Below are 25,538 nucleotides of genomic sequence, written 5' to 3' on the forward strand. Positions count from 1 at the left end.
TGGCGGGCGCCCCATGTCTGCAAGCTACTATCAATGTGAATAAATAGTAGTCCAAATATGCTACCAAAAATAAAAAAGATAAGTAGTTAAATAGGTGGTCTTGAAGTCAAAATATTTATCATTATGAAAACTAAATTATTAAATTATAAACATCAATAGCTAAATGCAATGACTAAAATATTCTTGCAAAAACATCATTATCTTAAACATTTCTAAGGATCAAAATTCCCTCTTTCATTAACTAAATGCGTACCCCAAACATAATATTTCTAATCTAATTATATACGCTACAATGGCCTACCACTCGCTTATTTTTCGAAAATATTATTATTTGCTTAATTTTCTTTTATGTACACATACACAAATTGCTATACTTGTATATTTTCAACGTCCCTTCTCTCCATGACAAAAGCAAAAGCTATTTCGGGGTCATAATTATCAATTATCAATTATCTATTATGTATATTTCTCAATACAAGGCATCCATACATAATTAGCTTTATTTGATTTTAATTTTGTCTCAGCTTAAACTTTTACTTTAAATATACAAATACTAGATCAATTAGTTAAATTTGCTTAATGCTTACCTTAGATTATTTACATTGGCTATCTCACCATTAATTATTGCTAGCTATTCTAGCATATATATTTGCACCAGTTCTGCAACTGGTATAAAAACTTCCGGTATAAAGAGTCAAGCACCAGTTCAATGATCATTGATCAGTTTAAAAAGTGGCTGGGTATGATAAAAATATTAATTAAATTACATGCATCACTAACTATATGCGTCAATTAACTAAAACATTATTATAAACTAGATTACACCATGTGCGATTTCTTTATTTCTTTGGTGTATAATCAAAAACATCAGAAAACTTTTCTCATTATATGTGCTGCAACTTACTTCCTCTTATACTATTTTTAACTTAATCTTAAAATTAAATAAGTTTCTATATCTATCTCTAATAAGAATAAAAAGAATTATTTTTAGTAATTTTTTCCAACATTTAATAAACACATAAAGGTAAAAATGGATATAGAAAATAATAAAATGCCTTATAAATAGGATTAAAATTAATTTTATTTCTCTATTCTATTAATACAACGAGTACCTCCTATTGTAAGTTCAATAAATGACAATAGGAAGCAAGTTTCAGCACACATAATGAGAACAGTTTTTTTATTATTATTATAATGGAATTTAAATGTATAATAATGAGAAAAGTTCTGCGATAGGTTAGGTTCAAAGCTCAACTAGTCATTATTATAAAAAAAAAACAAAAAAAGAAAAAAAAAGTAGTTCAATTAGTCATTGCAGGTGTGTGTGGCTTTATTGGAGTTCAAGATGGAAAACAAGTCAACAAGAAATGGCCTTGGGTCCAAATATTCTTGTAGACTTGATGGAATTCGAAGGTACAAATTTTTCATCAATGAGATATTTGGACAATGGACAATAACTATTTAGACATTAACTCCACGTTTTCCATTTAAATAACTATTTTTCATCAGTATCTAAATATATGTAGTCCTATATTCTTGTAGACTTGTTGAATTCCACGTTTCTGTGTGAACTCTAGCTGACATTGGACGTCAAAGATGGGACTCCATTGCAATTCTTATATATTAGTTTAGGTTTTTACCTTTTTGTTTCTTGAAGCTTTGGCTTGCCCTTGTTACCGAAAAAAAAAGTTGAACAATAATAGCTATTTTTCTCATCGTTTCAACAATAAACCCACGTTAATTAATAGACATCATATTATTGTATGTGTATGTGTGGCTTCATCAACGGGACCCCATGCACATATAGCTAGGGTTAGCAGTGAACCAACTGGACTAACTAGCATCTGCGTGTGTGTGGAGCCCCCAGTGATGACACGCTAGGTGCTATTATTTGTGTGTGTTTGTGTGGAGCCCCCAGTGATGACTCGCCAGGGGCTACTAACTTATATCTTATAGTTATCTTATATCTTATAAAGTCCTTCTACTTTTTAAGATAAATGTGCAAATTTAATCATAAACTATTTTTCGAGAAGTATTCGATAGCTTAAACTATCAGATGGTTCAAAATAAATCACGAATTATAAAAATGAAGCATCAAGTAGCCCGCCATTAATTTCAGCTAACGGATGTTATGTGGGGCCCACAATGACACGTGGCATGACACGAGCGTGACACGTCAGCGTGGTAAAGGTGCAAATTTAGTTACGAACTATTTTTTGAAAAGTACTAGGTAGCTTCTGCTATAAAAAAGTGGATTATCCAACACCTTCCTCTTAATTTTGACCAAACACCATTTATTTTTATACTTATAAGGCCCACAAAATATTAATCTCTCCATCTTTTTGCCTTTGTTTTCAATCTCAACTCGAGAAAAAGAGGTTTTCAATCTCTCCATCTTCCTTTTCAATCTCAACATGAAAATGACGCTAACAAAGTAGAAGAAATAATTCATGACTAAATTAAGCTAGAATCAAGCTTTTCTCATGCATAGTAAAATCAAGCTTATACTTCATTGGTATTGTCCTTGTGAATGTCTTCATATAAGAACTTATTGAATCTCTTTTTCTGAAGCTTATATTGATAATGAAAGTAAGAAGATTAGAGAGATTAATGCTTTATAGGCCTCATGAAAATAAACGGTTTTTGGTCAAAATTGAGGGGAAGGTGTTAGATGATCTATTTTTTTTATAGTAGAGGCTACCCAGTGCTTCTAAGAAAATAGTTCGTGGGTGTGTCACACCCGTGTCATGTCACGTGTTATTATGAGCCCCACATAACGTCTGTTAACTTAAATTAACGGCAGGCTATTAGATGCTCCGTTTTTAAAAGTTCATGACTTATTTTGCACCATCTGATAGATGCTTTTCGAAAAATAATTTATAGCCAAAGTGTTTTCCCTCTATTAGCCCCATCTCATGAGTGTATCCCGCAGTAATTTCTCCTAAATGCCCTTCCTGATGTGGCTTCCATTGTTTAGTTTTATTTTTTTTTTTTAAAAAATGTCAATTGGGTTTCTCTCTCACCTAGTCACCTTCTAGACCCTTCAATCCCTCGGAAGAAATTATCGCCCTTTCGCCCCTGGCCCTCTCTCCTGCTGTGCCCACCGTTGAGCTTCTCCTTCATCGTCGTCGCACCCTCTGTCTGTCTTCACTCCCACCGATCGAGCTTCCTCCTTCCCTTCCAAATAACCTCATCTTCGACTTCATCTCCCTCACGACCTCACCGTGCGTTCTTCGTCTTCCCTTCCCTGGAGAGAGGCATCTTCTATCTTCACTGTTTAGGTATAATCTTTCTCTGCAACAATGCTATCTTCTCTGTGATCTTTCTTCAGTTTATCGATTTATTCTATAAGTTGAGAAATCCTGCTATGAAATCAGATGCCTTGCAATCTTTGGCGAATTTTCGGTGACTACTATTTTTTCATTTTCTGGTCAATTATTTTTCCTCTTTGTTATTCTAATATATATATATATATATATATATGTCTGTGTGTGTGTGTGTATGTATGTATGTATGTATGTATGTATGTATTGTGTGTGTGATTTTGCATCTTTCCTTTTTCTGAATTGAATGGTTGGTAACTCATTTTTTAAAAAATAAGAATTTTGTGACCCTAATATATACATAAATGGATCACTTTTCCTAACGACTGGGAGTCAATTATGCACAAATTACTTGGCAAACTGCATTAATATCATTGCCGGGCAGTATCTATGTGCTGAAGTGAATGATTAATTGGACAGTATTCCATTATACTTGAGAAGGACCGTAGAATTCACCTCAATGAGTTTTTATAAGTACGTTTCCTAGATCCTTTCGATGTAAATTGTGGCATATATTAATTCTTGCTCTTCATCAAACTTGAATGTTACGATTTTTACCACTGTAAACTAAATTCAAATGAAAAAGAATGATGAATCATTGACTCCTGGTTGTAATTACAACATTTATAAAAGGCATGCTTTTGCTTTTGTTTTTGTCCGTAAAAAGACAATTTTTTACTTAAGCAACGTCTTTATTAATTAAGAAGGGCATATGAGCCTTGCTCCTTCTCATCACTTACTTTCTGCTGCTACTTACAAAGACCTGGGAAGAAGAGGGACAACAAGAAGCATGTGATATGACTTTTTTGGCAAGCACTCACTAATCCCTCAATTTTTCATTCCACTTTTTCTTGTGTTTTCTTTTTTTTCCTGATCATTATTTCTTTTTCCTTTTTTATTTTGTTCCATAATTCAAATATTTGAAATAGGTTGGGTTAAAAATTTGTCAGCTAGAACACGTGGCTTATTACATCACTTTGCTCAAATTGGTTCATTTATTAACAGTGTTAAAGATTTTGATATATGCTTCATTTTTATTTGTAACTTGATAATTATGTTCTCCCCATTAACCATGTCTCCTTCTCATCATTTACTTTATGCTGCCACTTACAGAGACCTGGGAGGAAGAGGGACAACAAGAAACATATAATATAACTTTTTTACCATGCTGATCGAGCAAAGAAAACACTGTCATGCCGATTTTGTCTTGGTGGTATTTGTGCAGTAGGAGTTGTAAGACTTCAAGTTTTTATTGTCACCGAAGATCTCAACAATGTTCTTTAGACCTCTGTCTTTGTTTCTGTGAGTCATGATACTTTTTAATTAATTTTCTAGAATAGGATAACACTCTTGGATAATAAATTTTAATTTCTTGTACCATGTATTGCAAATTATTTGAAAGCTAAAGATTATGAAAAGTACTTAAATAGACCATATTGATATGATATCATAAAATTTATTTATGAGACTACATAAAAGTGATAAAGAATAGGGAAATGAATACAATTTGATAACTTGCCTATGAATAAAAATTTGATAAATTATCATAGGCTGATGATGTTCTATTAACCTTCATTAGGTGTAAAATGTTCTGGTACTCATTTATGTAACTTATTAAGACCAATGCCTATTGGTACTTCTAAATTCATTCCATGACATAGGCAGTCAAAATGATCTTGGTTGGTCTCTCTATCATCTCATCCCTCTTTGCTTCTATGTTCCTTTTCGTCTCCCTCTATTTGATTCTTTCCACATTATCATCTCAATTTCTCTTCTCTCTGTGGCCTTTATTAAGCTTTGGGTTTATGTTTTTGTTGGATTTAGGTTTAAGTGCTATTTCAGTCTGACCCCAACCAATAAGAAATAATTTAATACAATCATCTATGGTTACTTATTAATGGTTTTGCTTATTATGTTTTTTCCCCCTTCATGTAGATGCCTCTTACACATATCCGAGGATATATTCAAAATATCAGGTGATTAGATTAGCTAGCATTTTTTTTGAAGAACTTGGATCATTTGTGTCATGGTCATTGGATGGCATTCTTGCAGACCTTGCCAATCATCAAGGAGCTGCTAAGGTAGCCAAAAATGTCGACCAACAAGCATCATCAGCTAAGGTAGCTTTCGAAATCATACCATACTACCTAATATCTGGAAGTTGAAGTATACTAAATTTGAGGGCGGTTTGAGTCTTTACTTAATAGCTACTTACCAACATATTGGTTATATTTACTTTTGACATGGATGGCTGTGGCAGTGGTCTAACATGTATTTTTCTAATGCATAATTGGTGTGCATTGATCATATCTGCACATGAACATGAGGGGAGGTCAAGGTTCTGAATAATTAAATATTCATTCAAACAAGTTAATCCCTGTGCTTTTATTGTTTCATGTTTTCTTTAATAATTATCTCTATGGTTCTGCAAGAAAATTCGTTGCCTATTTTGCAGCTATGTTGACATTATCTCTGTATGGGAGGTTTTGTATAGTTTCTTCTTTGTCCTATTTTCTTAGATTGATTAATTTTATCAGCATTGTTGCATAGCTTTTCCTTGACATATGCCTCAAGCTGGTAACAATTTATTTGATGATGTCTTGCATATGATATATATACCATATCATTTAGATGACAAATGTTTAATGAAAACACACTGTTGTTTCTTTGAAGGTTGCCATGTTTGTGGTCTTAGCAATGGTTCTTAGAAAAAAAAACTTGATGTCATGGGTAGTTCATTGCCCACAATTAAGGAGACTATAAATTTTCAAGGGTAGGATGAGCTCCCTCTTGCTAGTTGGGTCACTGCTCAGGTAACTGTTTTCAACACCAGCTCATGAGTTTATCCCATAGTCAGCTAGAAAAGAAATAGAAAATATAATCTTTGGCGAATGTTCTGTGGCTACTGCTATTTTTTCATTTTCTGGTCAATTATATTTCCCCCCTGTGTTATTCTAAGATATATATATATATATATTGTGTGTGTGATTTTTCATCTTCCCTTTTTTTGGGGTTAATTTTATTTGGTAGTAAATGGGCTTCCTCATTTCTTCTCATCTAGATATAGCTGTGACTGATGCTTCTACTATCACCTCAATGAATTCTAACATGTCTTGGAAGAAACCTAGGAGGCTAGAAGCTATTGAGGAAGACATAGAGAAGGTAAGAGTTTGGTACGTTAGAAGCTTTTATAATTATTTGTAATGTACAATCAAGCTTAAAACTTTGGCTAGATTTATAAACCAAATAGCAAAAAGAAGACTTCGTTTGAGAGAGAGTGATGGAGGAAGGGAAAGGGGGGAGAGACAGAGAGAAGATGGTGGGTGAAAGAGAAAGCTCATATAATTGAACAACATTTGGATGTTTAATTAGCTTCATTAAGGGGGGAGGGATAGAGATTTGAACTTTGGCTTATTTCCCTATAATATTGATTTTTTTTAATATAAATTTACAAAGACTTCTATATTATTGAATTAGGTGTTTGTTTTATTTCCATATCAAAAGTTGGACAAATTGTTCTGCTGGCTATTTGTAGTTAGAATTTTTGTTCTATTTAAATGGATTTGGAAATATTATAACTATTTTCAGTTGTAGGTTTTATGGAATACCCATATGATGAAGGTTCTAATCGCATCCGGGGAGCCTTCAAATGATATTCCTTTATTTTAGTTGAGGTTGCGTGTAGTGGATGCTGGAATTGTTTTCAGCTTACTTATTAAAATATGTGATTTTTTGTGGTTGTGTTGCATGGTGTCTAATTGGCTATTACTATATATTTTGTAAAAACAGGAAACGGAAAGTAAGTAGTCATGAAGATTTTTTACCCAATAATAATGGATCACCAAGTTAATGTCTATCAAAATTAAGTTTATGCGGCTTTGAGTTGTCTTATCTCACTTTTTTGTGTTTGAATTATTAAATAGAATAGTATCCATTGTTTATTAATAAAGAATAAAAAAAATCATGTAATTGGCTGCTCATTTTTTGATGTATGAATACTCAGTTTTTGTGATAAACTGAATAATGATTATATGATAATGAAAAGAAGAAGCTATAACTGGATCTTCTTGAGGTTATGAATTTATATTTCAGGTTTTGTCACGTTTAATAAATGAGGTGGAGCTGGTGTCAATAGATGAACGGACAGAGGCATGTGAATCAAACCATAGTTTGTGTTGTGGCAGAGAGGTTATAAATATTAGGTCGTATTTTTTTTTTGTCTTGTCATTACTTAATATTCTAAACTATATTTATGATTTTTTTGTTACTATAAGCTCCATTTTTTCCTTTATTCCAATAACAATATAATTCATTGCAATCTTTACTCTTACTTCCTTTTTTCTATCATTAACTTGGGGAGGATTATAGAAGACCATTGTGAGTATACTTTTTTTTTTTTTCCATATTTGTATTTTTTTCTTTGTTTGTGTGGCAATGATTTTTTTTTTTAAAAACCTCTATACGGCTTTCCATATTTGTTGCATTAGCCCAAGGTTAGTAATTTTTTTTGTTCTGTTTATTCGTTGTTTTTCATATTGTCATTGTTCTCTGTTGTCCATTCTTCTCAATCTTTATGTGTATTTCTGTTCCTTAATATGTTGTAATTATTTTTTTTTGTGGCTTCCTTTCTTCGAGTTTGTGTGATGAGATAATTTATATGATGCTTATAATGCTTTTCATGCCTTTTATTTTCTATCTAGTCGTTTCTTCCTTTTGAATTTTTTTATTTTTACTACCTTCATGATTTTATAAATGTAATTCATTTATTGGTATATGCAATTAAAATTGACATAGGTTCCAAGACTTATCTGAAAAGACAATACACCAAGATAAGGAACATACAAGGCTGAGTGCAATAAAGTTTTCAGGTTTTATCTCCTAATAAGGTATAAGATTAGCTATAATAATCTGCTTGTCTGCCTTGCCTCTGAAGAATTTTGGTTATAACATTGATATTTTATCCTAACGAAGCTTTCCTTCAATATTATAAACGCATGTTAATGAATCTGTACATATTCATTCAATCATTATATATCATCCTATTTATGAGTAGTCCGTTTCATTGAATCCTCTTATTGAACTTTGCTATCACTGCTTTTAGTTTGACATCTCATAGAATTCCAAAGAATGGTTTGATAGAGTACACACCTGAGTATAGTTTGCATAAACTATTTTATATTTTAGGCAGGAATCAACTCTTATGTCCTTCTCTTACCTTTTCATTTTTCAAATTTTCTTGTGGAAACCGAAGACACTTGTGGAATGAATATCTCCTATTCCTGGCTGAATTTTATGTTTTGTATGTATATACTTTTAATTCCAAAATTAGTTGGATGTAGGAAGTCCATGTTTTCTTGTCCTTTTCATTTGCAAATCTCTTCAGTGCTAATACAAATGGTAGGCTGTTCGTAATTAGGGATGAGAGTTCCTAAATGATGTTCATAATTTTCCTTCTCTAGGATAAAGGTTTCATTTATTAATGTATGTGAAGACTACACATCTAATAACTAAATATTGTTTTGACATCTGTCTTTGGTAATTTTAGAAGAAATTTCGTTTTCTATATTTTATGGTAAAAAATTTTGGTCCATTATATGCATGGGAGCTTGTTCACCATGTTTTTAACAGCTCCACTGCAAGCTTTCTGTCTACTGCTTGGTTTTTGAGGCAATGATATTGACATGGTGGTTAACAAATGACCTCATTTTTTTTTCCATTTTATTGTTTTTGGAGGTAGGAAATTTCTCCACTTGTGGGGTCTCTTATAGAGTTCAATTTCCTTGTCAAGGCACATATAACAAAGCTGACAAGCTGCTTTTATCATTTTTAAACGACTGGGGACTGGCTTTAGCGACAACAGACACGCTTAATCCTGTTTGGGGACAGATTTTAGGTGATCCCTTCATAAGGCGACTTCTTTTAAGGTATGAAAGGCCTTCCTTGTGTTTCCTCTTATTTTTATTTGTCGTTGGGAATAAAGACTCTGTTGAACTACATTATTTTTGACAAAATATTGTTTATTGTTTGGAATAAATGCTTTGTTGAGCTGCATTTTTTTAACTATAAGCTTAATTTTCTTATTATGCGTGTCACTGTTCATTGTACTTCATGATTAATGTTAGTTGATTGATGATTGATTTGTGGTTTGGAGACTGAACGAGCTTGCTGTTATGCTAATTTCTCTTCATTCTCATGCCAAGCTATGTCTTTAGTCAATTGCAAACCTCTTCTGACTGAAAATCCTACTTCTGGATTTGTTTACTTCTAACTTCTGGACATTGTCATTGATCACTTTTGAGGGATAAAAACCTCATTGTTGATCACTTTTGAGGGTTTGCAAGGAATTTGGTTACTAGATTAATTTATAAAATTAGGATGGGAATATAATCTAAATAAATAAACTGTTAAAGCTATTAGCCATGCATTTCCATTGATAGCCATTGCTAGAAAATCTTTTTGACTCGTGGGAAATCATTTTGAAGCTCTGAAATAAAAACTAAATATCGATGAATAATGAACAACCTATTAATTATCTCAAATGTTTTTAGAGTGATCTCCTTCTTTGATGGCTAGTATGAATCATATGCCATGTAATTTGGTGCTGATTGAATTTTATATGTATCTTTCCTATAGCTTATTTGCATCTTTATCTATTTTCTTCTTGGATTTTCATTTTTGATGATTTTTGGGAGAGGGAATTTGGCAAATCCGGGCCAAGATGGGGATGGTAGAAGAGTTAGGGACTTCCTTGTAAGTATTATGAGGATTTCAGACTGATATACCTGTTGAAGAACAACTTTGATGCTATGCTATGATGCATGATGGTAAGTGTGTACAAGGTGTGAATTAAGTGTTTAGCATCTGCGGTAATATCCATAAGCTGCTAAACTTAATTTTTTTTTTAGCAATCTGCAGCATCAATGGGAAAAAGAGTTACCATTTGATTTCCATATTTCAAGAGAAAAAGATATTAGTTTTCTTTGATGGTGCACTATAATTCATCTGTATGGTATACTATAATTCAACTTGTGAGGAGAGCTGCAAATTAGGTAGGAGATAAGAATTTATTATCTTTCTGTATCATATCTTCTTGACTCTGCTTGTAACAAGATCTATATAGCAGCATTCTTACTTTGTGTTATTATTGAGAAGCTACCCAATACTATATTTTATTAGTAAACAAGCTCTTATTGTTGCTATGAGTAAATTTGTGGATGCAGTTATAGGTGAGGATAAAATGACTGGAAAGGAATGCATCGAGGTACCAATGTGATTTTGTTATTTGTATATATTTTTGGGCTTTCATCTTTTTTAATGACTAAGTCAGTCAACTTCTGTTCTAGATAACATTTGCATTAGAGCCCTGTGCAATGCCGATGTGAAAGAAGGTTTAAAAGGCATTTGCAGTTGACAATAAGGCTAATTTTCAAAAATCTAAAGTAAACATGATATAATTTAATGAGAAATCTCTAATGCTGCTGCGAACTTTACCTTATAATCTACATGTTGGGGAAAAAGATCATGGATTCATGTATAAATTTCACCAAACATTTATTCACTATTAAAGGTGTTTCCATATTGAAGTAGCATTTTTCCAATAGAAGATATGTTGTTTCTTCTTTTGTAAAATGCTTATGTGACTTGCTACTGAAGGATAATAAGGCATTTATAACTAAGAAAAGTAATCATTGGGTTTTACACAAAATCTATGTAATACTGTTACCACAACATGGATTATGGGTAGTAGAAGAGCTCAGCATATAAGAACTCAGGTTCATTTTTTTCTCAGTACTTTACAGGTTCTTTTTAAATACTCTTTTTAAATCTGGAGTTAGTAATTTATGATTCAATTTTCTTCTCTTTTCCCTGCTTTCTATCTACAACTTTGTGACTATTTAATGGTCTTTTGTGTCAATAAGCTTTTAGCAGAAGGGAAAGCCAAATTTATGGAAATTTTTCAATCCATTTCTTTTCTTTTCCCCCTTTATATTTTTCAGCTATAGCATTTTATGAAATTGACAATGCTCTTCAGGTTGAGTGTGGCTTATGGTAGGTTGCTTCTCTTGGAGTCCTTGAAGCCGAATTAGTTAGCAAGTAAATTTTTTTCAAATCTTCTTTTTTTTTCTCCAACGGATATTTTATTTTTATGATGTCAATTTGTAAGAAGTATGGTATTTTGCAATGAACTAAGGTATTCTTGATGAATAAGTTTTAGTTATTCCAAAAATATTTCATTAATGATGGAAACTTGAATGTACATCGATCAAATTAAAGCCACTTCATAAGCGATTGTATGAAAGTTTTATATACTTTGTCAATTTTGCTAATCATATGAATTTGAGGGAGATCTTTTTAAGCTATCCCTTGTGTTGGATTTGTATTTAGGAAGACATTTTTCATGGCGAGTTATTGAAATATGCACACATTTGATTTGTTTCTTTACTCTGGTATTGATTTCATCCGATCCACTTTACCTTGTCCTAAATTGATGGCGTAGAAATTTTAGTTAGAGAACTCAAATTGTGGCTTGATCCAGCGTAACAGGTTTTATGTCATTTTAAATGTCTTTGTTCCATCCAACTTTATAAGCTCAAGCATTTTCTTTATATTATGTTGCTGCTGCTTCTAATAATGGACCCTAACTTTATAAGCTCAAGCATTTCCATCCAACTTTAAAGAATAAGAGTATGTGATATTATTTTTTCTTTTATTATTTAAAAGTGCTGGTGCTACATGTCAAACGATGATTGGGGTATGGTTTTACCTTTTTTGGAGACTAATGTTTGATGAGTGAGGTTATTTAATTTTGAGTTATGACAAAGTGTACATTCTAATGAAATTTTTTTCTCCAGTTGATTAATGGATGTCTTTTTAACTCCGCCTATATTTATAGTCGGTTTCAAGCTCGGGTAAAGGAGGAGGGTTGTGTTAGGTCATCAACAGCCAATGTAAAACTTTGTTGAATCTATCATGAACATGGACAATAGACGGTATAATGTTAATGCTAGGTCGTTGTCCGTAAGTAACGCGCTGCATGGCTCGAGTACAGTGATAAGTGAGTTAGAGCCGCTGCATCGGCGCTCGGATGTAGTGTTAAATGAGCAAGGGTTACCGCGTCATTCTGGATGCATGCGGTTAAAAAAGTTAGTCCATGAGAGCAAAATTAGATTTGGTACTTGGAATGTTGGGACATTGAATTGTAAATCTGTAGAGGTTGTAGGGGTTATGATTCAAAAGAAAATCAATATCCTTTGCTTGCAAGAAACAAAATGGCGTGGAGAAGAAGCTAAGGATATTCAAAGTTTCAAACTTTGGTATATAGGAAAAGTAACTGCACGTAATGGAGTAGGCATCATTATTGATAAGGAGTGGAAGAAGAACGTTGTAGAAGTTAGCAGAATTAGAGACAGAATTATTTCCTTAAAAATGATAATTGGACGTGAGACTGTTAATATTGTCAGCGCTTATGCGCCGCAAGTCGGGACAGAAGCCAGTCTTAAGGAATTATTTTGGGAGGATCTGGAGGGATTGATTCGACACTTATCACAGAGTGAAAAGATTTTTATTGGAGGAGACTTTAATGGGCATGTCAGGAGGAAAGCTGGTCAGTATACGAGGGTGCATGGTGGTTTTGGTTTTGGAGAGCTAAACAATGAAGGACAAACTTTTCTTGATTTCTCATTGGCGTATGATTTTAAGATTGCCAATACTTGTTTCAAGAAGAGAGATGAACATCTCATCACTTACAAAAGTGGAGCATCAAGGTAACAGATTGATTTTCTTTTGGTTAGGAACACAGATAGAAGATTTTGTAAAAATTGCAAGGTGATCCCCAGAGATGCTGTAACGACACAACATAGGGTCGTAGTCCTTGATGTGTGTATTATGAGTAAAATTCAAAAACATCGACAAGTAGTAGCACTAAAGATTAGGTGGTGGCAATTAAAAGGTGAGAAGCAAGATATTTTCAAGCGAAATCATTTGGATAAAGGAATTTGAGAATCTTAGGGAAATGCTAACATCATGTGGGAGAATATGGTTAAAAAGATACGGGAGGGTGCAAAAGTAGTTTTGGGAGAATTAAAAAGTTCTGGTCCGAGAGATAAGGAGTCTTGGTGGTGGAATAATAGTGTATAGGACAAAATCAAGTATAAGAGGAACTGTTTTAAAGCTATACATTTGTGTAACAATGAGGAAAATTGGGAGAGGTACCGTATGGCTAAGAAGGAAACTAAGAGAACTGTGGGTGAAGCTCGTTTTAAAGCTTTTAAAGAATTTTATAAGAGCCTTGAGACGAAGGAAGGAGAGCAAAATATTTATAAGATTGCCAAGAGTAGGGAAAGAAAATCAAGAGATCTAGAACAGGTAAGGTGTATTAAGGATGAAGAGGGAAGAACTTTAGTTACAGATGAGGAAATTAAAAATAGATGGGAGATTTACTTTTCTAAACTTTTCAATGATGGAGAGGGTTCATCTAGTAACTTGGAGGATTTAGTAACTGGTGAAGGAGAATAAAATTTGTCATTCTATTGAATAATACGTGATAAGGAGGTAAAGGAAGCTCTTAAGAAAATGGCAAATGGTAGAGCTAACGGACCTGATTGTATATCTATTGAAGCGTGGAAATGTTTAGGTGAAGAAGGGGTGAGATGGTTAACTAAGTTATTTAATATGATTTTACGGTCTAAAAAAATGCTTGATGAGTGGAGGAGAAGTATATTAATTCCTATTTATAAAAATAAAGGAGATATTCAGAATTGTACTAACTATAGAGGGATTAAATTCATGAGCCACACAATGAAATTGTGGGAGAAAGTAATTGAGCACAGGTTGAGATTAGAGACAAGTATTTCTGAGAATCAGTTTGGTTGTAAAGATAAAGATCTACACATGGTTTTTATTGATTTGGAAAAAGCTTATGACCGTGTGCCAAGAGAAGTGCTTTGAAAAGCATTAGAAAAAAAGGGAGTACGAATTGCTTATATTAAAGCCATACAAGATATGTATGAGGGGATAAAAACTAGTATAAGAACGCCTAGTGGTCAAATAAAGAATTTTTCTATAAAGATTGGACTACATCAAGGATTATCTCTGAGTCCTTATTTGTTCAACTTGATCTTAAATGTTTTGACGGAACATATTCAAGGGGAAATTTCGAAATGTATGCTCTTCGCGGTTGATATAGATCTTATAGCAGAGACAAGAGAAGAGGTTAATTGCAAACTTGAATTATAGAGGAGGACATTGGAGTCGAAAGGTTTTCGTCTGAGTAGAAGTAAGACGGAATATTTATATTGTAAATTTGGTAAAGGACTATTTGACAATAATTTGGAAGTGAAATTGGGAGATCAAATTATACCTTAAGTGAAAAAGTTTAGATATTTGGGAGCCATTATTCAAAACGATGGCGAAATCAGTGGAGATATTTCACATAGAATTCAAGTTGGATGGTTTAATTGGAGAAAAGCTAAAGAAGTTATTTGCGACCGTAAGGTGCCTAATAAACTTAAAAGAAAGTTTTATTGCACTGCTATTAGACCGGCAATGTTATATAGTAGTGAATGCTGGGCTCTAACGGGACAACAAGAGCATAAAATTGGAGCAGCAGAGATGAGAATGTTATGATGGATGTGCGTACATACACGTAAAGATAAAATTCGAAATGAGCACGTACGCGAAAAAGTGAGGGTGGCACCTATTGAGGAAAAAATGGTAGAAAATCGGTTGAGATGGTTTGGGCATGTACAAAGAAGACCAAGGGAGGCACCAGTGAGAAGAGTGGAACATATAACTTTGAGTCCGATTAAGAGAGGTAGAGGAAGGTCTAAGAGAGCACTCTTAGAAGTTATTGAACGCGATCTTTTAATTAATAATATTCCTAAAAGCTTAATAAATGATAGAGCACAATGGCGTCTTGTAATCCATGTGGCCGACCCCACCTAGTGGGATAAAGGCTTGTTGTTGTTGTTGCTGCTGCTGCTGTTGATTAATGGATGTCTTTTTCTTCATAAATGATAGTTCTTGCATTATTTGTTTATTCTGTCTGATTAACTGAATCTAGTGCTGGTTATATTATGTTTTTTTATTTTGTCAAAATGGATCTTCTCTTTCTCCTTTTGTCAGGATGCGCATGAATTGTTGAACTTTTACTTAAATGATCTGGTGGTCATTTTGGAAGGTTCCAAAGAGATCAAGAGACCTCGTCACCTTTTGATCGTGGCTCAAAGAATCATGACTTATGTAACACACACACACATCTATATATAGATATATATTAAGATTTTGCTCAGTAGGGATTGGAAAAGTGAGTCAAGTACAAAATAAATATACTTGGTGTTTTCCTTGTGGATTGGATATTTCAAAATATATTATTTTCAAACATTGTTCTAGAATTCCAATCTCATTAGTTCTTTAATTTGGGGGATTGACTTTGAATTGGGTTATTCTGGTGCCTAAAATTGTTGATTTCTTGAAGCCTACATGAAGATGCCTCCATTAACTAAATGCATTAATTGTTGCTAATGGGATCCCGTGCATTCTCAAGCTTATAAAAATAAATACATGATTAATTAAAATCAGCTCATCATGTGTTGGATATTTTCGCTAAAGGAGGAGGCAAACATAAGGCTGAAAATGTATTGAGATAGAAGTCATCAAATAAAATTCAAAAATATATGGGATAGTTGAGTAAAGTATTTTAGATATTAACAATTATAATATTTTTGTTGAAATATTCAAAGTTGTGCAACATGTTAAAATATTTTTCATTAAATTTTTTTTCCCTCTTCAGCTCATAGATTCTATTATGATTTATATTTGAATAATTATTTTTAAGTCAGTTTGAAAAATTGTAATTTATTTGATTGATAAAATTTAAAAGCAAATTTAGATGTATGATGACTATAAAAGGCAATAATTTTACAATATATATTTTTGTTCCTAATTGTCTTAAAAAATATTGAATTTTAGATTGTAATTTAAATAGTCTATATTTAATTATTATCTATAAATTATAAAAAAATTCAATTTTTATAATAAATTAAAAATGTTAAATTTTAAAAAGCTAAAATAAAGTGAGAGGAAAAGGGAGTAAATTTGGCAAAATTTAAAATGTCCAAAATATTCAATCTAATTTTTGCGCAAACTTTTTCAAAACTCATTAAGGACCCATTTAATATCAAAATAAATTATTTTTAGATAGTTAAATCCAAAAGTTTGGTCCCTTAATCATATTTGGTCCTAGGTAAAATAACTTATGTTTTAATCACATGTTAAGATATAAAGTTTAAAGTCAGTTAATTAATTTATTAATCTTGGAGTGTGATTGGATTAAAAGTATCATATATTTTTTAATAGAAGGAAGAATTCACATAAAATGATACTAAAAATAAGAAATTGAGTTTTAAGGCTCAAATATTTAAGGATTGAACTCACCTGTTTTTTCAGCTCCATGAATGACCTTTTGCCGTGGGTCTCGCAGATTGTTGGTAATTTAAATTTTGGTTTTGGAAGAATGTCATCTTCTTCCTCGCATTCCAGATCATTTCGTCCCTTCCCATTCACGACCCTCTCACCCTCTCACCCTCAGCGCCACTGTTCATCTACAGTGTTTTTCTTCAATGGCCCTGCCTGGTGTGGCTTATCTACAGTATTTTTTTCCTAAATATCCTTCTGGTGTGAGTCATTTAATTGTCAGCTATTATTTTCTGTCGGAGGAACAGCTTTTGGAGCGGAAATAAATCTCTTCATTTTTTTTTCACCATCTATTAATTTTATTATTTAAAAAATTATTTAATAAAATAATTTGAATAGTAAAAATTTTATTATTTAAAAAATTATTTAATAAAATGATTTGAATAATGAAAATGGAAGAGGTGGAGGAAAATGGAGGAAAGTAGATGGAGAGTGCCCTCTCCCTGAACCAAACTTCTGTCATCACCGTCTCTCCCTCAGTCTCTGTCTTCACTACCAGATGAAGTTAAGGAAAGCGTGAGAGAGAGATTTGGTAGCTAAGACCTAAGAAGCCTGATCTGAGACCGAGACCGAGACTGGTATGCGAGTTCCGTTTTTAAGTGGCACCGGTAAGCCTTTACCCTAACTTCTCAACAATGTCATGATCTTGACTCTTTCTCTCTGATTCTTTGTTAGCTATACTTTTGCTTCGGAAAATGTGTTTGGAAATGTGATTTGCGCACACAAGATCGCAGAGCGACAACTTCTGGAGCTCGCGAGGTACTTCGTCTTCCAAATTTAGCCCTTTCCCTCTGCAATCTGTGTCAGTTGAGCGAGTTTAATCGACGTGAAATTGTAAAAGCGGTGGAGCATGGGTGGACGATTTTCACCAGATGCGTTTTTAATTGGTCCAATTTCCGCTCTTTCTTGGTGAGGGCTTTCATTGACATCTTGTAAGTCTATCATCCCCTTCCTCCTTTCTTTTCTCTCGACGATAAACGGACATATTAATGAACGATGAGCTCGATGAAACAGATTTCATGGCATGTAGATTGAGTTTGTAATCTCCGTCCAGTGTCTCCCTTACTGATATACCTAAAGAATCTCCTAATGACACACTTAGTCGAACTACAGATCTGACTTAGGTGGGTGTTAATTTTTTCTATGAATTGTTAACTGTTAACTGATATATTGTATGCATCTAAGGTTTTTTATTTTTTTTTTCTTTTGCAGAAACAATGTATGCGACAAATCTATTGATTAATTAAGTTGAAATCCCCCCCCCCCCAAAAAAAAATAACAAAAATATTATATCGTAGTGATCGGAATAAACGAATTATAATTCTGCTTGCACTACGCAGTGAAAATTTTTATGAAAAACGTTTTTTTTTTTTTACAAAGAGACGAGCAGTGTTATATAAAATTTTAACATTTTTACTTTATGAAAACAACGATTCACTATATCACTGAACCAAGTAAATATAATTTTTTCTTTTTCCAATTAACTTATTCGTGATATACTTATTATTTTGGAGTTTCGTTTGTTATTTTATTTCCTTAATTTTAAAGAATTTTTAGGACTCTTGCCTTTTGTTAGTTACCTTAAAACATTGACTGTTACTGGAATTGATATTGAATATTAAATTTAAACTTAAATCAGTTAAATTTAGTCGGTGTAGATATCTCCCACATAAATCTTGATGCTATGAGAATATCCGAAAAACAATTATTATCTTTATAATTAAATCAGGAAAATTCATTTGATGTAGAGATATTTTAAATATATCTAGGTCCTTTGAGAATGTTCTGGAAGAGGTGGTTCGTGCCCATTTTCTCACATCTTTTGCTTTATCCTACCGATGTAAATGGGTCTATATCTTCGGCCTTTCCCTATAACCTGCAGTCTCTCTTAAATCTTCCAGCTCTCTCTAACTATTCCTCCTATATCTATCTCTCAAATTTGATATCTCTTAAAAGGTTGATGTCTGTCGGAATTTGAGGCATTTCCATTGGTTTGTTGTTTGGTTTTTTGGTATTGCTTTTTGGTTTTCTTTCTTTTTTGTGGTTTTGTCAATGATCGGCTATATTCAGAGTGATCTAATTGGTGGTGGTGTGAATGCAGGGTTTTCAAGTGAGAGAAACTATCGAAGTTGATCAAGCTGCTGCAACAAGCTTATAAAGGTAACTAAAAAAAATAGCTTGCATTCTTTTTAATCTAAAGCTTTAGTTGTCTTCCTGATTTTATTTTTTCTTAAGCTAAAAAAGTGTAACTATTTTCAATTCTGAATGGTCAAGAACTCATTTAATCTAACGCTTTAGCTGCAAGTGATGCTATATTTTATTTTAACATGTTCATCATGTTAGAGCCTCTTGCCTTGAAGTTTCACAAATTCCTGTGGTGGAAATTAATTTTATATGGGAACTGTTTACATTCCACGGAGTGGAATTTAAATCTGCATATGGATTTTATAAACTGTACTCTCAATCTTACTGATTTCCGACAGTATATCTTTTTAACTGTTCTAATTATCTTTAACGTAATTTGAATCTGTTGATGTTAATTTTAATGAAAAAGCAGAGAGAAAATATTATAGCTGTGTATTATTCTTGAGGGCTCAAACTTATCTGTTACAAGCATTGCACTTATATAGAGTGATCACAAGTGGGTTAATTAAAGTGGGTCTTTATACCTGAATAACTAACGGACTATCAGAAAAACCCAACGGACATATAATACTGATAACATATATTCTAATAAATTTTGTACACAACAAAGGGTCATTTTTCTGTAAGTTCATTTTTCCCCTTCGTTCATATTAATATTCGTCCAATTCCTTCAAATATCTAAACTAATTATTCGCATTTAATAAGAATGAGGAAGTGTGACTTGGAAGGAAAGTGGCTAAGACGGGCAAGAAAACTATTATACATCTTGTAATCTTCTGTGCTTTTGTTATGCATGACAAAAAATGCTTTGCCTGGATCCGTGCAAAAGAATTAAATAAGTTGGAACTTTTCTTGGTCATAGCAATAGTACCTTCCTGTTGTGTGTATTTCTTTTAAAATGTTTATGAGCATGTGTATCAATGATCTGATATGACTGTTCTCCATTTGTTGCAGTTTATTTAAGGTCTATTCTTGTCCTTACCGCATTTGGTGCTGTTTTAGTATTCGATATGGCCTACGAGTTAAGTGAGATAAAGAGTAAGAGTTGTTCAGTTTATAGCATTAGGAGATATGCTCAATATTTAGTAACTTTTTGGGCAAAAATGCTCGGTTTACTGTTGCATATTGATAAACATACTTTTTGTAAAATTAAGTGCTTTGAGTGTTAATTTAAACTACTGTGTCACGTGATGTTCTCTATCCCTGATTTGTGAACTATTTGAAATGTTATTTGGTGTTCTCCTATGTCCTTGATAATTCAGGTTGCCAAATTGTGTTTTTGTTTTTAGTGTCAACATGGGAGAATATTATTGTGAGATTTTCAAATTCTATGACGATGATGTAAGATGTTTCTTTTGTTCAAGTGAGTTATCTAAAGTCTAGATGAAGTGAACTACATTGAGATTTTATTACTTTATCTTTTGTATCAACATTTGAATCATTGTTTCTATTGTTGCAGACAGATAAAGGGCAATTTCATTGTGAGGAATGCTGTTTTTGCAGGTTAGTATGAGGAATGCTGTATTTGCAGGTTAGTAATCGCATTCACAAGATGAAATGACAAATCCAGTTTAGATTCACTATGATTTGATTGTATTGTTTAAATAATTTGATTATGAAGTGTTGAACTGTATGTCATAACAAACCATATTAGAATAAAATATTATGAATAAAATTTGATAGCTTACCTATGAATAAAATTTTGATAACATATCATAGGTTGATAACATTCTATCTGCCTTCATCAGGTGTAGAATGTTCTAGTACTCATTTATTTAACTTCCAATGCCTACTGGTACTTTGAATTCATCCCAAGACATAGACGGTCAAAATGATTTTGGTTGTTCTCTCTATCATCTCCTCTCTTTGCTTCTATTTTTCTTACCGTCTCTCTCCATTTGATTCTTTTCACATTATCATCTTAAACTCTCTTCTTTCTATGGCTTTTTTTAAGCTTTGGGCTTATGGTTTTGTTGGATTTAGGTTTAGGTGCTATTTCAGTCTTTGGCCCCAACCAATAAAAAATAATTTAATACAATTGTCCATGGTTATCATTGGTTTCTATTATTATGTTGTTTTTCCCTTCATATAGATGCCTCTTTTACACATATCTGAGGATATATACAAAATATCAATTGATTGGATCAGCCAGTGTTCTTCTGAAGCACCTGGATCTTTTGTGTTATGGTCATGGGACAGCATTCTTGTAGACCTTGCCAATCATTAAGGAGCTACTAAGGTAGCTGAAAATGAGGCCCAACAAGCATCATCTATGTCTTAGTTAGCTTTTGAAAATCATACCATACTACCTAATATCTGGGAGTTGAAGCATACTGAATTTGAGAGCAGTTTGAGTCTCTACTTAATAGCTACTTACCTACATATTAGTTATAATTACTTTTAACATCGATGGCAGTGGCAATGGCCTGAGATGTACTTTTCTAATGCATAATTGGTGTGAATTTATCATATTTGCACATGAAAATGAGGGGAGATCAAGGTTTTGAATAATTAAATATTCATTCAAACAAATTAATCCCTGTACTTTTATTATTTCATGTTTTCTTTAATAATTATCCCTATGGTTTTGTAAGAAAATTCGCTACCTATTTTGCAACTGTGTTGGCGTTTATCTGTTTGTGGGAGGGTTTCTATAGTTTCTTCTTTGTCCTATTTTCTTAGATTGATTAATTTTATCAGCATTGTTGCATAACTTTTTCTTGACATATGCTTCAAGCTGGTAATAATTTTAAATGTTTTGATGATGTCTTACATATGATATATATATACATATACCATATCATTTGGATAACAAATGAGTAATGAAAACATGGTGTGTTTTTTCTATTAGATAAAAATCTGATATCATGATCAGCTTATTGCCCACAATTAAGGAGACTACAAAATTTCAAGGATAGGATGAACTCCTTATTGCTGTTTATGTCACTGCTCAAGTAACTGTTTCCAACATAATTGAGTACGTTCCCATATAAACGAATTTATTATGTGAATTTTGAAAAGTGATTCTTTTTGTCTAGGCTTCTCAAGGAGATTTGGTTATGGGGTTATATTTGTGGGTATCTATTCTCTTGCCAATGCTGAGTGGCAAGTCTAGTGGGAATCCTCAATCAAGAGACTTGGTTTTACAATTGGTGGAGAGGGTAGAAATACTACAAGCATTTTTAAGGGTAAATATATTGAAATGAAATTGATTGAGTTGTTCGTTGTTGGTTTGATTTGTGGGGCTTCATTATCTAATATATATCATGCCATGTGTTCTTTCAAGTTTCTTCTTCTATCCTAAGGTCTTTCTCTTTTCACATGATTTGTCTAGGTTTCTGACCATGGATGAGTCCTTCCCATGTTTACATTCAATAACTTTGAGGGCTATGTAAGTGCCTATTTTTAGGTAAAAGATTACTTTCTACTTTGAGCTTCTACGTATGTTCAGTTTGGAATAGCAAATTTTACATTCCACTATGTATTTGTCGCTCATCATTTCATAATGAGTTACCCATTTAAGGAAGGGTTCTGTGTTGAGTCCTTCTGGGTAAAACTTTGTTATTACATACCACGTGTTTGGAATAAATTAAAGAGTGTAAAACCTTGAAGTGTGTGTATATGTATTTGTTGCTTTAAACATTGAATAACTTTGAGGGCTATGTAAGTGCCTTCTTGAAGCTCTTATTCCTACATTTTAGATTTGTAACCTGAATGGAACGAGAACGTTTGTGATTGCTAGCATATACAAGTTCTTACTGGAAAATTCTAAACTCCCACTTCGAAGTTGAATCATGATAAAGTTTTTGTAAACTGTCAAAGTGATAATGTGAAACTGATAAATAGTATATATTTTACTATTTGTGGTTTATTTAAATCAAGTTAGCTATGAATGTAACTAATTTTTTAATTATGAGTACCTTCAAAGCTTTTTGATGGCCCCTTTAATCTCTTAGCAAGGCTAAAATAATTATTTTTCAACTTCTATTCTTTGGTTTAGTTTTATAGATGATCATGATTGGAGATGGGCTTTGCCAATTAGGCATCTAGTTGATTTTTGAGAACAAATGTGAGGGAAATAATGGAAATTAAAGAAACAAGTTCAAATGGGAAGGGCCGTCCGCCTTTTAAATGAGCTGTAATTTGTTTAACTTTTTACGGTGTATGGTTGTAACATACATTTCTAGAATTCAATGGACTATGTTCACGAACGCGCAAAGTATCAGTTATTGTTAAAGAAATTTGACCTCTTTATTGGAAGGTATGGTTGTTAGTAATGAGTTTGGCTATTGTGAAGACCATTCCTTTGGAATTCAGGTTGAGGTGATATGCTTATGATCTCTTTCTAGCTCCAAATAGTAATGGATTGTGATTGGGTTAGATATTTGGTTATTTATGTCAGACATTGTTTATGCTTATTGACTGACTCTCTAGATAGGGAATAAGGCATATCTGTTACAAAAAAGCTAAAGTTTAGAATAATTAGATACTTATTAGATGGAAAAGTCATTGAAATATTTCAATGAATGATTTGTCTTCGCCAAATTTCTAAAATGTCAATTGCAAGGTAGGTTCAAACTTGGATTTTGAAAGATGCATATATGTGTTCTTGGCTTTCCAAGAATAGCAAGGTCTATTGAGGATGTAGACTAAGATTTAGTTGTGTTGTGGAAAGTGTGTAGGAAAAAAGTTTAATATAATTGACAAAAAATTCTAGTGAGAATAAACTGACCAGAGAGTTCTAAAATAAGATTGGTTGGAATTATGGTTCTTGGGCTGGATCTCATGCCATTTAAATTTGAGTTGGAAGCAAAATTTAGTCTTGTGGGCACTTGACACTGGCTTAAAACTGCAAACCTGCAGTTGGGCACTTGACTCGGTATTCAAGATTGCCAGAGTTGCCTTAACATGTTCTGAATTTGGATGAGAGTTATTAATACAGTGGGAGCAAACTTCTCATGTTACATTGCTGACATGGTGGTGTAAAGTGCAATTTCATTTTTTTCCTAAAGAAAAAGTATTTTGGGCTTAACCCCTTAGAATTTATTACAAATGCGTGACTACAGTTTTTATTTTTATCATCACAGGTTTCTGTTGTGGATGCCATGGGAGATGATGGGTTGGTGGTTGAAATGATGAATTAGCAGCATAACAACACGGGTCACGTGGATGTCCAACTGGCAGAAGAGACAAAAAGAGTTTGTTGGAGAAGCAAACGGAATTGCAAGCCATCATGGAAGATCATCGCAAATGAGGGTATGTGAGGTGGGAAACACAGGTGGAAAGGGTTATGGGGTTTGTTAGCTAAAATCTTTTCTCTGTATTGCTGTTCTTCCTTTCCCTATGATATTTTCTTGAATGTTCTGTTCTGTTGCTCTGTTGACTTTTGCTGTAATTTCTACTTAGGCATATATTACGGTGGAATTGTGAATAATGCAGCATGAGTAGTTCATTTTGTGATCAGTATTACGCATAATCTCGTGTTGAATTGTGACCATAACAGTTTCCTTGTCTACCTTCAGTTGCGTTGTTGGAGTACCAATTCTTCAATTTTGTAGGCACCTTTGCAAAAGATTCCATTTCTTTGAGATTTTATATCATGAACATGTTATGATATAGAAGTGCATGGAGAGGGGATGCTAATTTAGTTTAAAGGTATGATTATTAAGTTGGAAAACCTGAGTTGCACCAATATGGGAGAAGCATTCTTCAGGGTTTAGTAGGACTACCGATTGAAGGACACTCTGAACTTGAGAACTGTGGGGAGAAGAAGTTTGATGTGCGGTAGGATTTTACCATTGAATTTGCTTATTGGAGATTGATGGCTAAGTGAATGGAGCAGGATTTTGTACATGTAGAGGGATAGTGGGAAACAAAATGAATGGGTTGTTGGTTTCTATTATAAATTGAGCCACTTTCACCTATATGATCTCAGAAATTAATGCAATTACTATGGAATTGAGGCTTTAACGGGACAATGCATTTAGGCATATTAACATTGCATCATACTATCTTCAAGTCCAAACTATACAATTTGACCACGAGGAAAATAACAAATTATGTATTGATATCATTGATGGAAATTTTATATTGATATGTTGTTATGTATACAAGGCTCTCTTTGATTTTTGATCTATTTTGTCTGTATTTGTTGTAGATTTATTTGTTTTTAATATCCTTGAAATGAATTCTTTTCTTTTGTTATGTTACTGGGTTGATATTTTCTTATTTTCTACTTCTCTTTTTATCCCTCTCGGATCCATTTAACAATTTTTGTTTATTTAATTTATCATAGTAATTTGATTTGGTTGCTCGCATAACAAATTCAATTAGTTTTCTTTTAATACACACTACATTATTATTTTTCAAATTGAAACAGGTCCTTTGTTTTTTTGGATAAAATTTTTCCCGTGTCACGTAGGGGAGAATGTGTTGGCATAAAATAAATGTGTACGTGTTATAAAAGTACCATCCAATCAATTCAATTATATTTTATAGTAATTATAATTTATTTCATTATGTCATCCATGTCCTCTTAATAAGAAAATATGAATAATTACTAATTTAAGAGATATTTTCTTCTAAATCAAATGTGCC

General features: G+C 32.8%; 2 long non-coding RNA genes across 22 annotated transcripts; both read left to right on the forward strand.

Moving 5' to 3' along the window:
* Window positions 1–3,056: 3,056 nt before the first annotated feature.
* On the forward strand, window positions 3,057–15,715 carry LOC129320561 (uncharacterized). Of its 11 annotated transcripts, XR_008595802.1 has the most exons (9): window positions 3,057–3,281; window positions 4,437–4,625; window positions 5,259–5,443; window positions 5,997–6,136; window positions 6,385–6,485; window positions 7,416–8,209; window positions 9,112–10,584; window positions 11,356–11,417; window positions 15,447–15,715. It is a non-coding gene; the product is annotated as an uncharacterized LOC129320561 (long non-coding RNA). The 11 variants fall into 11 exon arrangements; XR_008595797.1 differs by having other exon boundaries at window positions 4,437–4,629; window positions 5,259–5,299; window positions 5,376–5,443; window positions 9,112–15,715; XR_008595796.1 differs by having other exon boundaries at window positions 9,112–11,417.
* Window positions 15,716–17,098: 1,383 nt separating this feature from the next.
* LOC129319987 (uncharacterized) lies at window positions 17,099–25,054 on the forward strand. Of its 11 annotated transcripts, none has more exons than XR_008595577.1 (11): window positions 17,099–17,374; window positions 17,472–17,728; window positions 17,811–17,920; window positions 18,898–18,956; window positions 19,896–19,979; window positions 20,231–20,304; window positions 20,401–20,472; window positions 21,793–21,895; window positions 21,980–22,129; window positions 22,276–22,350; window positions 24,029–25,054. It is a non-coding gene; the product is annotated as an uncharacterized LOC129319987 (long non-coding RNA). The 11 variants fall into 11 exon arrangements; XR_008595579.1 differs by having other exon boundaries at window positions 17,100–17,374; window positions 20,401–20,444; XR_008595581.1 differs by lacking the exon at window positions 20,231–20,304 and having other exon boundaries at window positions 17,103–17,374; window positions 20,401–20,444.
* Window positions 25,055–25,538: the final 484 nt, after the last annotated feature.

The sequence above is a fragment of the Prosopis cineraria genome, unplaced genomic scaffold, assembly GCF_029017545.1.
Source record: "Prosopis cineraria cultivar Desert tree isolate PC_DT_omini unplaced genomic scaffold, ASM2901754v1 PC9, whole genome shotgun sequence".
NCBI lineage: Eukaryota > Viridiplantae > Streptophyta > Magnoliopsida > Fabales > Fabaceae > Prosopis > Prosopis cineraria.